The sequence below is a fragment of the Sus scrofa genome, chromosome 13 (genome assembly GCF_054392235.1).
Source record: "Sus scrofa isolate SSC_HxYL_T2T_F1_AM1 chromosome 13, Sscrofa_HxYL_maternal_Yorkshire_Landrace_v2.0, whole genome shotgun sequence".
NCBI lineage: Eukaryota > Metazoa > Chordata > Mammalia > Artiodactyla > Suidae > Sus > Sus scrofa.
In genome coordinates this window covers 217913175-217926128 of record NC_139395.1, presented here as the reverse complement: position 1 = coordinate 217926128, position 12954 = coordinate 217913175, and the positions used below count along the sequence as shown (strand labels likewise).

The window sequence follows — 12954 nt, the reverse complement described above, 5'->3', positions numbered from 1 at the left end:
TATACATTCTTTTTCTCATCTTATCTTCCATCATGGTCTATCCCAAGAGACTGGTTAGGGTTCCTGTACAGCAGGACCTCATTGCTTATCCATTCCAAATGGAATGGTTTGCATCTACAAACCCCAAACTCCCCATCCACCCCACTCCCTCCCCCTCTCTCTCTCGGCAATCCCGGTCTGTTGTCTATGTCTGAGTCTGCTTCTGTTTTGTAGAGTGATTCATTTGTGCCATGTTTCAGATTCCACGTGTAAGTGATATCATATGGTATTTGTCTTTCACGTTTTGACTTACTTTACTTAGTATGAGAGTCTCTAGTTGTATCCATGTTGCTGCAAATGCCATTATTTCATTCTTTTTTATGGCTGAGTAGTATTCCATTGTATATCTGTACCACATCTTCTCAATCCATTCATCTGTCAATGGATATTTAGGTTGTTTCCATGTCTTGACTATTGTGAATAGTGCTGCTATGAACATAGGGGTGCATGCGCCTTTTTGATTTATGGCTTTATCTGGATATATGCCCAGGAGTAGGATTGCTGGATCATCTGGTAGTTCTATATTTAGTTTTCTGAGGAACCTCCAAACTATTTTCCATAGTGGTTGTACCAGTTTATATTCCCACCAACAGTGCAGGAGGATTCCCTCTTCTCCACACCCTCTCCAGAATTTATTATTTGTAGACTTATTAATAAGGGCCATTCTGACTGGTGTGAGGTGGTACCTCATTGTAGCTTTGGTTTGCATTTCTCTAACAATCAGTGAGGTTGAGCATCTTTTCATGTGCCCATTGGCCATCCATATGACTTCTTTGGATGTCTATTTAGGTCTTCTGCCTATTTTTCCATTGGGTGGTTTAGAAAACCTTAAAGCAAAACAACAGCACATGCTCTGAAGACAGACTGCGTGAGTTTAAATCCTGTGTCTACCATATGAGTTTCCTGTGGCTGCTGTAACAAATGACTACTGAGTTTTCAGGGGCTTAAATGATTTATTCTCTCACGGTTCTGGAGGCCCAAAGTCTGAAACCAGCATCACGGAGCTGAAATCAAGGGCTGGACAGGCCTGTGCCCTCTCCAGGGGCCGTAGGGGAGATTCCATTCCTGGCTTGGCCCACTTTTTGAAGACACCTCTTGGCTCATGGCCTCTTCCTCCATCTTCAAAGCCAGACACGCAGCATCTGCTTCAGGGGTCACACTGCTTTCCTCTCTCCTGCCTGAAGTCTCCCTCTGCCTTTCTCTTCAAGGACACTTGTGATGATGCTCAGGGTACATCCAGATAATCCGTGACCATCTTCCATGTCAAGATCCCTAAATTAATCACACCTGTGGAAATTTGTATGTTCCAGGAATCAGGATGGGGCTAACTCCGGGGGTCCATGCTCAGCCCATCCCATGCCCCACTTACTGGTCGTGTGTCTGTGGGCAAGTTTCCTCACCTCTCTGTGCCTCTGGATCCTCACTTTTATTTTTTCTAATTTATTACTTTTTAATTTTTTTAGGGCTGCCCCTGCGGCATATGGAAGTTCCCAGGCTAGGGGTGGAATTAGAGCTGCAGCTGCCGGCCTCCACCACAGCCACAGCAACACAGGATCCGAGCCACGTCTGTGACCTACACCACAGCTCAGGGCAATGCCAGATCCTTAACCCACTGAGCGAGGCCAGGGATCGAACCTGCGTCCTCATGGATGCTGGTCAGATTCATTTCTGCTGAGCCACAGCAGGCACTCCCTGGTCCCTTCTTCTTATAAGGACACCTGTCATATCAGAGGAAGGCCCCCCCCCAGTGACCTCATTTTACCTTAGTGCCCTCTTTAAAATCCTTCTCCAAATACAGTCACATTGTGAGGGACCAGAGGTCAAGAACACAACACACGAATTTTTTGTTTGTTTGGGTTTTTTAGGGCTGTACCCATGCAGCATATGGAGGCTCCCAGGCTAGGGGTCCAATAGGAGCTACAGCTGCCAGCCTACACCATAGCCACAGCAACTTGGGATCCAAGCCTCATCTGCGACCTACGCCATAGCTCAGGGCAACTCTGCATCCTTAACCCACTGAGCGAGGCTGGGTATTGAACCTGCATCCTCATGGATCCTAGTCAGGTTCGTTACCACAGAGCCACGAAGGGAACTCCATAACACATGAATTTTACGTGGACCTAGTTCACCTCCTTGCACAATGTACAGCCCAAAAATTCCAAAAAGAAGGTGCAGCGTGGTCAAGCAAACATGGAAGAAAAGATGGCATCCCCTGGCGGGCACATCTGCTTCTGTGAACACCACCTCTGTGACTCTTTTTTTTTTTTTTTTGTCTTTTTGCCATTTCTTGGGCCGCTCCCTCGGCATATGGAGGTTCCCAGGCTAGGAGTCGAATCGGAGCTGTAGCCACTGGCCTACGCCAGAGCCATAGCAACGCAGGATCGGAGCCGCGTCTGCAACCTACACCACAGCTCACGGCAACACCAGATCGTTAACCCACCGAACGGGGCCAGGGACCGAACCCGCAACCTCATGGTTCCTAGTCGGGTTCGTTAACCACTGCACCATGACGGGAACTCCTCTGGGCCTCTTTATCTCATGAATCCACCACTCACTGGGGACAAACAGGGAAATGGCCATCTGGGTACAGAAGGACAGAGGGTGGTGGAGGGTATGGGTTAGAGCACTGAGTTACTGCCCGTGGAGGCAGCTGGCAGGAAGCACAGGTCAGGAGGGGGCTGGGGAGGGGAGGGCAGTGCAGGAGAGAAGGTTTACTACCCCCCTTCCCTTCCCTCCACTTGAGGGGGGGGGACGCCAGGGCTCGGCCCACACCAGTTGCTGTCCCATGTTCAAATCAACTAATGGTCCTCACCCCTGGAAGCTGGACCCACCTCTCACCATCCCGGAGGTGTGTTTGTTAGCGGCACAGAGTCTGGGTCCTACCAGACCACTGCATCCAAAACCCTGGGGCGGGGGAGTGGTGGGGGTTCTAACAGGTGCCCAGACCATCTGATTTTTGCTGGGACTTTAAGAGGCACTGCTATAGTTATGGAGTCACGCTGAGACCCTGGAGGGAGACACTGAGGCACCAGGCCATGGAGAATCTTGTGTAATCGTTGGAGTGAGGAGACCTGAGCTGGAATCTTGGTGTGTATACAGCACGCGCAGGGCTGGCCCCCTGGCCCTCATCTCATGTGGGCGAGGATGAGGTATCCTCTGCCTGGCTCCCAGCAGGGCGTCTGGTCTGCCCTGGATAGAACCTTCTCTCCCTCCCCCAGCCCCTGTAAACCCCACGCATGGCATCAGTTTCTTCTTGTTTTGCTCTGCTCTGCTCTAAAAGACCTTGCTGGGAGGGTGGGCTGGGGAGGAGACATCTCGTTTTGTTCCCTGCGGAGCCAGTTCAATCCCAACAGGGCCTTGCTGGGTCTTCCTCAGATCTGAAGCTCAAATGAGATGAAAGATGCAAAGATTAGCAAAGAAGGACGCAGACCAGCTAGGCGGCTGCTTTTGCATATGCAAGTGATCAAAAGGGGTCTTTCAGGGCCTCACTCAGGGCATTTGTGTTGAATGGCTGCTGTCCCAAAGCACTGCAGACCGGGTGGTTTAAAGCAACAGAAATTAGGAGTTCTTGCTGCAGTGCAGTGATTAAGAATCCAATGGCACGGAGTTCCCCCTATTGCTAGGTGGTTATGCACTCAACTGGTATCCATGAGGATGCTGGCCCCGCTCAGTGGGTTAAGGATCCAGCGTTGCGGTGAGCCGTGGTGTAGGTCAAAGACACATTTCAGATCCTGAGTTGCTGTGGCTGTGGCATAGACTGGCAGCTGCAGCTCCGATTCAACTTCTAGCCTGGGAACTTCCATATGCTGGGGGTGTGGCCCTCAAAAGACAAAGGAAAGGAAAGGAATGGATCCAACTACAGTAGCTCCAGGTTGCTGCCGAGGCTCAGGTTTGATCCCCAGCCCGGCTCAGTGGTTTAAGGGATCTGGCTGTGCTGCAGGTCACAGCTGCAGCTCAAATTCAATCCCTGGCTGGGGAACTTGCATATCTCACAGGTGTGGCCATAAAACAACAACAACAGCAACAACAGAATTAGTGCCCCACACTTGTGGATGCCAGAAGTCTGAAATCGAGGTGTCCACCCCACTGGTTCCTTCTTGGGGTTTTGGAGGAAGCTCCTTGCTGGCCTCTCCCTGGTTTCTGGTGGCTGCCTACCAGCCTTGTCTTCCTGGGCTGTCAGAGCCCCATCTGCATCTTCTCCCAAGGACACAGCTCATGGACCCAGGGCTCATCTGACACCGTTTGATGGGTCTGAACTTGATCACATTTCCAATAAGGCCACATTCGCTGGCACCAGGGCTTAGGGCTTCAACCTACTTCTTTGTGTGTGTGTGTGGGGGGTGAAGGGGCAGGGGGCACAGCTCAGGCCCCACACCCACTGCTGACATAGCTGTGCTGAATAATGGCATCCCTTTGAGCTGCGTGGCTGGGTGGCAGCAGAAAGTGGGTGACAGTCTATGGCCCACTGTGAGCTTTCTTGAAAGCACTTGTTCCTCCAAGGAGGGGACTTCACTTGGAAGCAACAAGCTGGACTCCTTGAGAAGTGGTGGCACCTTCCCAGGACCTGCAAAAAAGAGAAAATGGGGAAATCCCTTGGGTCATTTTCTGAAGGCAGCTATTCCCTACTGAGCCTCATTTAATTGAGAAAAAAAAAAAAAAAAAGAAAGAGGAGAAGCAGCAACTTAGATCTTTATGACTTTTTTTTTTTTCTCTTTTTTGGCCTGGAGGCAATGTAATCAAATGAGGGGTGGGCGGGAACAATGAGGTGGGTGGTCTGAGAATCAATGCCTTAACTGTCCTCTGCCTCTGGATGGAATGTACTGGAAGGAAGTCGTATACACGTTTAATGATGTGTTTGTTAGGATTCGTTAGCCCCTGTGACTGTTGGGGCTGCTTCTTGAAAGGCATGCTTTTTTAGGGAAAGGGAAAAAAAAAAAAAACAAAACCCTCCTGGGTTGGGGGAAAAAAATAAGCTTTGCCAAAACCTCCACTCACACTCTGCAGGTTGCCCGCTGCGGGGCTCTGGCTACAGGGACAGAGAAAGGGGAGACCCCACTACCCATAAACAACGCGTTGCACAACCTAAGGAGGAAGCACCGGTCTGGTCTTGGGGATGGGGCCCCTTCTGGAGGTTTCCGGTCTGGCTGCGTAAATGTGGCTTCTTTCCTTCAACACAGTGGGTGGCAGTGGCTCAAGGTAATGGCGTTGTCCCTAATACTGCCCTTGTCACTTGACCGCTACGCCATTCATCGGATGCTGTCTTCAAAAATGTAAATGTTAGGAGTTCCCCTGTGGCTCAGCAGGTTAAGGACTCCATGTTGTCTCTGTGAGGATGCCGGTTTGATCCTTGGCCTCATTCAGTGGGTTAAGGATCTGGCGTGGCCACAAGCTGAGGCGTAGGTCACAGATGTGGCTTGGATCTGGTGTTGCTGCGGCTGTGGTGTAGGCTTCAGCTGCAGCTCTGATTCAACCTCTAGCCTGGGTACCTTCATATGCCAAGGGGGGGACCCTACAAAAAATTAAAAAAGAGTGTAAATGCTTCTGGGAAGATATTCTGGGCAAGCTTTGCAAGAGGATCTATAACACCCCAGTTTCTCTGAGGGCGCCTCCTAGTGCACACGTTGCCAGCTGAGTCTGTGTCTGATGACTTAACACTCTGGCCACCCCTTAAGGCACATGCTGGGCTGCCTAATGTCCCTCCCCTAGAGATGCCCTAGTCCCCAGAACCTGTGAATAGTTTCCCTTACATGGCAAAAGCGACTTTGTTGACGTGATTAAGGATCTTGAGATGGGACATTAGCCTGGATCATCCAGGTGGGACCTAAATGCCATCACAAGTGCTCCAAAATGTAGATGGGGTGGTGGTGGGGGGGTTGACACGGAAGAGAAGGCCGTGATGGCAGAAGCAAGATGCTACACCACTGACTTTGAAGCTGGAGGAAGGGACCACCAACCAAGGACCTGAGGGAAGCAGCTCTGGATGCTGGAAAAGGCCAGGAAAGAGATGCACCCCAGTAGCCCCAGGGCAGAGCACAGCCCAGGGAAACGGGTTGGGGATTTCTGGCCTCTAGACTTGCCAGAGCCTATATTGCATTGTTTTAAATTTCCAAGTTAGCGGTAGTTTGTTACAGCAGCAAGTAGAAACTAATACCCCAAGCTAAATGACTTCTCTGTAATGAGGCCCTCCTGCCTGATGGTGATCAGAGACCCAACTGCTTCTCAGCCAGGGTCCACAAAGGAGATGGAGGCTCTGGGTGGCAGCCTGCATGGAAGAATTTCTGCTGCATTAGCCAGCCCGGGCTGCCGAAACAAAGTACTGTACACCCGGGGCTTAAACAGCAGAAGGTTGTTGTCTTGTAATTCCGGAGGCTGCAAGTCTAGATCGAGGTGCTGGCGTGGTTCCTCCCGAGGCCTCTCTCCTTGGCTTGTAGATGGTGTCTCCCCCTACCCACCCCCACTCCCCACCCCCGGTCCTCCCACGGTCATCCCTCTGAGTGCGTTTGTGTCCCCATATTAGGGACCAGTCCTATTGGATTAAGGCCCATGTGACTCCCTTTTATCTTCATTATCTCTTGTCAAGATCCCATCTCCAAATGCAGTCAGCTTCTGAGTTACCAAGGGTTAAGACTTCAGCATCTGAAGCTGAGGGGGACATGGTTCAGCCCATAGCACAGTGGTCTGGAATGACATTGCCGTTATCTATATCCACATAAAGATGCTTTCAGACACACCCCTGCTTACAATTTGGGCCCGTGTATAAAAGGCAGAAGAGCCCAGAAGTGGAAATCCGTGGTGCCAGGAAGTTCTGCCAGCTTGAAGCCCTGCATCCAGGTCCTTTTCACGGGGAGGACCTAGCGGGGTGTGTCCCAGCTGCTGGACGCTCTGAGCAGCCCCCAGCCCAGGGGTCTCTGCCTGCCCATGTTTATGGCCCTGGCCCACTCCGGGACTTCTCCTTCTGACGCTCAGCAAACCGCACTTCGCTGTCCACGAGGCACCCGTCAAACATTCGGAAAACCCACCCCACAGACTGAAATAGAAACTCATTTGTTTACCGGAGTGTGACAAAAGGAGGGAGGTATTTAATTTTGGAAGGAGCTGAGCCAGCTTTTTTATCGGTCTTTTTTTTTTTTTTTTTTGGCCATGCAGGCGGCACACAAAAATTTCAGGGGGCCAGGGATTGAACCCAAGCTACTGCAGTGACAAGTGACAGCGCCAGATCCTTAACCGCTGCACCACGGGGGAACTCCAGGGTTTTTTTTTTTTTTTTTTCCTGGCACAAAATCCTGCCTAGTAAACTCCCAAAATGGGCTTCCTTCTTACCCACCCACCCACATTTTGGATGGGCTCATTCTCTGTGGTTAGGGGGCGCCATGTACACTGTGGGGTGTTGGCAGCATCTCTTCCCCTTAGCATTCGATGCCAGGGGCACCTGCTCCACTTGTGCCAACCAAAAATGTCTCCAAACATGGCCAGGGTCTCCCGTGAGAAGGACTGATGTGAATAAACCGCAGAGAAAAACAGGAAGGGTGGAGGGCGTGGCCAGTGTCCTGGCTTTGCCCTCTTTGTTGAGACTACGATAAGCTGTGGGCAGTGTGTGGATAATGGCTTGGAATGTTTAAGGTGGAGAGAGGGACCAGCAGAGAAGGTAAGTGTCCCCCTCAGCCGTTGGTAAGGGGGACAGGAGGCCAAGTTCTTTGGCTGTTGAATCAGACATCTCCTCCACTGGCCCCCTGGGTGGCTTGGGGCTGCAGGTGACAACAGAGGGACCTCAGAGAACAGGTGGCGTCTTCGCCCTCCTTCTTGTTACCGAGCAGGACCCCTCGAGGCCTCCCCAGAGTGGAGCCCCACTCATGTCCTCCACCTGCCTTTTTATAAAAAACTTTAGTCACAGAACCAATTTAATCAGAGAAGCAAAAAAAAAAAAAAAAAAAAAACCCAAAAAAACAACAACAAAAAACAACAACAACAACAACAACAACAAAAAACAGAGAAAAAAGAAACAGCAATAATAACTTAGCCATTCAACAAAGTCAAGGACCTTTGGTTCTTCTTCAAGGACCATAGATAATATTCTGAGCTGTGTCCTTGGGGCTATCTGGCAGGTGCTGAAGCCCCCACCAGGTGGAAGAAGTTAACTGTGTGCTGCCCACAAGCACCTAGACCCCAGACACACTGGAACCAGAAGGTTGGTGACGTGGACGCCCAATGACCTCACCACCAGCCAATCAGGAAAGAGTCCATGAGCTGACCACGCCCTGCTCCCCAAACACTATCAGACTCCTCACTGCCCCCTCCAAGGTGTGGGGGGGCACAGTCCTTGAGGCACTCGCCTGCTGTGTCCCCTCTTTGCCTGGCAGTTAAAGCTACTTTTTCGGTTTCCTCTAACTCTGTCCCTGCGTGTCTGTTTGGCGTTGGTGTACAGAGTGGCGGAGATTTCTGCCATCCTCTTCTCCTAGGATACTCTGGGGGTGCTGCCCACATCTGTAAACTCTGCCCCCGGCACATGCCGCCCTCCCTCAGCTCGTCATGCATACTTCCGGACTCAGGGCCTTTGCACAGATGCTTCACCCTCACCCGAAGCTTTCCTCCTGTTTTTGCTCTCTGAGGTCTCAGCTTGGCTGTAGCTTCACCACCCATCTAAAACCACCCCCAGCCCTCCTGAGCACATTGCTTTGCTTTCTGTTCTTCACAGCCCTGTGTTTATCTGCAGAAGGAGATCTGGAGGCTCTCACTTGAAGCTTCGCCTGGGCTGCCCCTGCCGGCCTCCTGTCTTCTGGTTTTTTACAATCAACAGAGTTTGCAAAAGTTCAGGTCAAGCTCCGGCTGGCTGTTCTCCATTCCAGAGCAAGGGACGGCCCTCGGCTTCCCAACCCCATCCCTGGAGCACCAGAGCAGTCTTTTCCTAGCATGCTCTGGGGTCTGCTTGTTTATTTCCGTGCAAGACTCCAACCACCCCTGCCTTCCAGGACCACAAAGTGGGTACGTTGTTGGGAGGGGATCTCCTGTGGCTTATCCTAGGGCTTCCAGCAGTTTTCTCAACCTTCTTTCTTCCTAGATTTTAAAGGAGGGCAGGGAAGCACGGGGGAAGGCCAATAAACTGGCGTTCGAGATACCCATGCCCAAGTCATTTTCCTGCCCCATGAGAGCATGTCGTCATGGCTGGTGCAATATGGCACCCAGCTTGGCATCTCAAATGGTGACAACCAGCCCCACCCAAGCCCCTTGCTCTTTGCACTGGATTTGCTCTGTATTATATGGCTGCACCCCCAGTTCTGACCAGAAAGAGACCTTCCTAATTAGGTGTCCTGGAGACCAGTGGTAACTGAGTTTCTTATCTGTCTTTCCCACCTCCCATGCTCCTAGGGTCCATTAACAGCCATGGTCTAGAAGTGTGAAGGAGAGGGGCTAAAGCCAACCAACAAAGTGTGTCAACATCCCTCCCAATTAGCCCCAATTCAGAAATCCAGAACAACCCGCATGTGAAAACCACGTGGCTGACTTTCTACTTGTAAAGCTGACCTGACGATTCAGTCTTGACTTGATCCAGACTCTCTCTCCCCGTTCTTACTCCTCCCAAGTCCATGCAGACACGTTGTAAAGAGAGAAAGGCAGCTCTTTAGATACAACGAATGAGATGCTCAGGAAAGATCTAGCCAAAAAAGATGATACTGTATTTAACAGGGATTATTTGGGGAATGTTATGTGGGGTCACTCCTCCAGCTGTATGTGTCTCTTAAGGTGTAATTCTGAAGTGCATGACATGCCTTAAAAAGAAAGCAGGAAAATACATAGGCCAGGGGTGTTTATGACCTGTGCGGTCACGCCAGAGACTCTTTGAAAAATGAGGTTTTCCGAAGACCTTTACTCTAATGGCAAGAATAAAAGAGCTTTCTTTTTTCTGGAAACCTCAAACAACAGAATAGTTCTTTTGAGGTTTGTGGTTAGCCCAGCTCGTGGTCCTTCATGGGCACACGAGAAGCCTGTTATTAGGAGCAACCTGGCTTTATGGGAGCTTATCAAAAATTAGCACACACACAAAGCACTTCAACGCTTGGTCTGGCCACGCAGTTGACAACCAAGCCCAGAGCAAGCAGTCTGGAGATTAGTCTTAATTTTACGGCCAAGTCGGAGGGCCGTAGGTCTTTGAACACTCCTTAGCGGACCGTTTATGACACGGGAACAAAGGGTATCTTACCTTGTGTAACGACTGCAGTGACTTAAAACACATCTCGGGAGCCATCCAATTTCTACAGTTGAGACTTTTTTTTTCCCAGGGAGGCTGGCTGCACCTGCCCGCTGCCAAGACCGCCCACTGCATAGAGGTAGAAAACCACCTCCCTCCCCTGGAACCGTGCCCATTCCGGATGAAGGAGGCCTTAGGTTGGCATGTCTTAGCTTGAAGAACCAGGGACAGGGCTATTTCTGGAGCCGTCCCCTTCCTAAGATCAGAAACCAGTTGGGGGAAGCTTTGGGCATGGGTATTACTCAAGGTCTCCTCCAGAGAAAAGGGAACTTTGTGGGTGCGAGGGGCGGTGGGGAGGGGAAAACACACATAAGCAAAATTTTCCATTCTAACCATTTTTCAGTGTACAGTTCAAGAGCATTAAATATATTCACCTTATTATACAACCATGACGACATCCATTCCCAGAACTTCTTCATCTTCCCCAACCCCAGCTTCTTGTGCATTAAACATGAGCTCCCCACTTCCCCTTCCCCAGTCCCTGGGACCTGCCATTCTTTCTCTTTCTTTTTTTAACTTATTTTATTTTTAATTTTATTTATTTATTTATTTATTGTCTTTTTAGGGCCACACCCGCAGCATATGGAGGTTCCCAGGCTAGGGATCAAGTTGGAGCTATAGCTGCCGGCCTACACCACAGCCACAGCAATGCAGGACCCTTAATTCACTGAGCAAGGCCAGGGATCGAACCTGTGTCTTCATGGATGCTAGTCAGAGTCATTTCTGCTGAGCCACGACGGGAACTCCTATTCTATTTTTTTAATTAATTTTTTTTCTTTTATTTTTAGAGCTGCACCTGCGGCCTATGAAAGTTTCTGGGCTAGGGGTTGAATCCCAGAGCTGCAGTTGAGGCCTACGCCACAGCCACAGCAACACCAGATCCAAGCCATGTCTGTGACCTACACTGCAGCTCATGGCAATACTGGATTCTGAACTCACTGAGTGAGACCAGGGATCGAACCCACATCCTCAAGGACAGTATATCAGGTTCTTAGCCTGCTGTGCCTCAGTGGGAACTCCCCGCTATTCTACTTTCTGTCTCAGTGAATTTGACTATTAATTCAGAGCAATGAAATTATATACTATTTGTCTTTCTTTTTTTTTGTCTTTTGTCATTTTAGGTCCCTACCCGTGGCATGTGGAGGTTCCTAGGCTAGGAGTCTTATCAGAGCTACAGCTGCTGGCCTACACCACAGCCACAGCCACACGGGATCCAAGCTGTATCTTCGACCTACACCACAGCTCATGGCAACGCCAGATCCTTAACCCACTGAGCAAGGCTAGGGATCGAATCTGCATCCTCATGGTTACTAGTTGGGTTTGTTAACCCCTGAGCCATGATGGGAACGCCACTATTTGTCATTTTGTGACTGGCTTCTTTCATTTTCGTAATGCCCTAAAATTCATCCACGTTGTGTCAGAATTTCACCCCTTTTTATGGCTGGATAAAACCTCATCGAGTCTATCTACTACATTTTGCTTATTTATTCATTCATCTGTCAATGGACATCCGCCAAAAAAAGAACTTTTCATATTATTAGTTTGTGCATGGGCATGACTTATTCTAAAGAGCATTATGCAACTTACCTAAATATTTGCCCAATCTCTTTAATCCGATGGAAAAAATAGACCATGAAAGACAAAAGTGAATAGGCAAATAGCACGTATTTAAGTAATACCAAGTATGTAAACAGGAGTGTTATTTTCCCCCATTTTTTTTTTTTGTTCTGGAAGAATATTCAGGGTACAGAGTCTACATTTCAAAAATAGAATTTATGAGTCTAATCATATTAACTCAACAGGGAGCAGAGATGCCAAAACAGCTCTGTGAGTCATTCCTTGGATTCTAAAAGGAATTAGTTTCAGACAGGAGTTTTCTCTTCTTTGAGGTTTGTTTTAAGAAGTTCCAAAAGCAAACAGAAAAATAGCAAAATGCCTGGAGCCACAGATCTCAAAGCAGCTCTTCCAAAGAGCAGCCCTGATGCCTGAAACCAGGGGCTGGCTCTGGCCGCAGGGGAGTCCGTTCCTTGGGTGGTTCAGGCTTGTCAACCCTCTCCCCTGTGTTGTGGCTCATGAGAGACCTCTATTTGATTTAGGAAAGCATGATGCAGAGGGAGGTGGGGGTGGGTGGAGGAGGGGAGTATGAGAAAGGACACAAAAGGATCCAGTGGTTTTGAAAAGCCATCATCTTTTTTGAAAATAAGTCCCATTCAGTAGCACAAGATGATTTACTGATTTCCCTGTTTCTAGTTATCAGCCAAAGTCAAGAGCAAGCTTAAATTGAGGGCTTCAGTGTGTTGCTGCAGAATTACATCATGTAGCCACTGAGCGAGCCAGTGTTAGCTGCTAACTTCCTGGTCTCGGAGGCACCCTCCCCTTTTCCTTCCATGGGTGCCATCTTGGATTTTTGTCTTGTGTTTAAGCCATCGCTGAATTGTCTTAATGGCTCATCCTTACCCAATCCCTCTGCTGGGGGTACAAAACTCCTTTGTCAGGAATAAACAAGCCCATGTCTACACCACCACAAACACCCTGGTAAATCAGAGTGGATACACTTTGGGTTGTCCGAAACCTGCAAACAACAGAGAAGGTATGCTTTGGTGACCTCCATCTTCTAATCTGGGTAGGCCAAATGTGCTGCTAACTTTAGTGTCTTCTTTTTTCCATGATCA

General features: G+C 49.5%; 1 long non-coding RNA gene across 2 annotated transcripts; it reads right to left on the bottom strand.

Moving 5' to 3' along the window:
• Window positions 1-827: 827 nt before the first annotated feature.
• LOC146397897 (uncharacterized) lies at window positions 828-10456 on the bottom strand. 2 transcript variants are annotated; one of them, XR_014823951.1, is made up of 3 exons: window positions 10235-10432; window positions 4195-4603; window positions 828-1326 (listed from the first exon to the last, which is right to left on the bottom strand). It is a non-coding gene; the product is annotated as an uncharacterized LOC146397897 (long non-coding RNA). The 2 variants fall into 2 exon arrangements; XR_014823950.1 differs by lacking the exon at window positions 828-1326 and having other exon boundaries at window positions 1464-4603; window positions 10235-10456.
• Between the last annotated feature and the right edge of the window lie 2498 nt (window positions 10457-12954).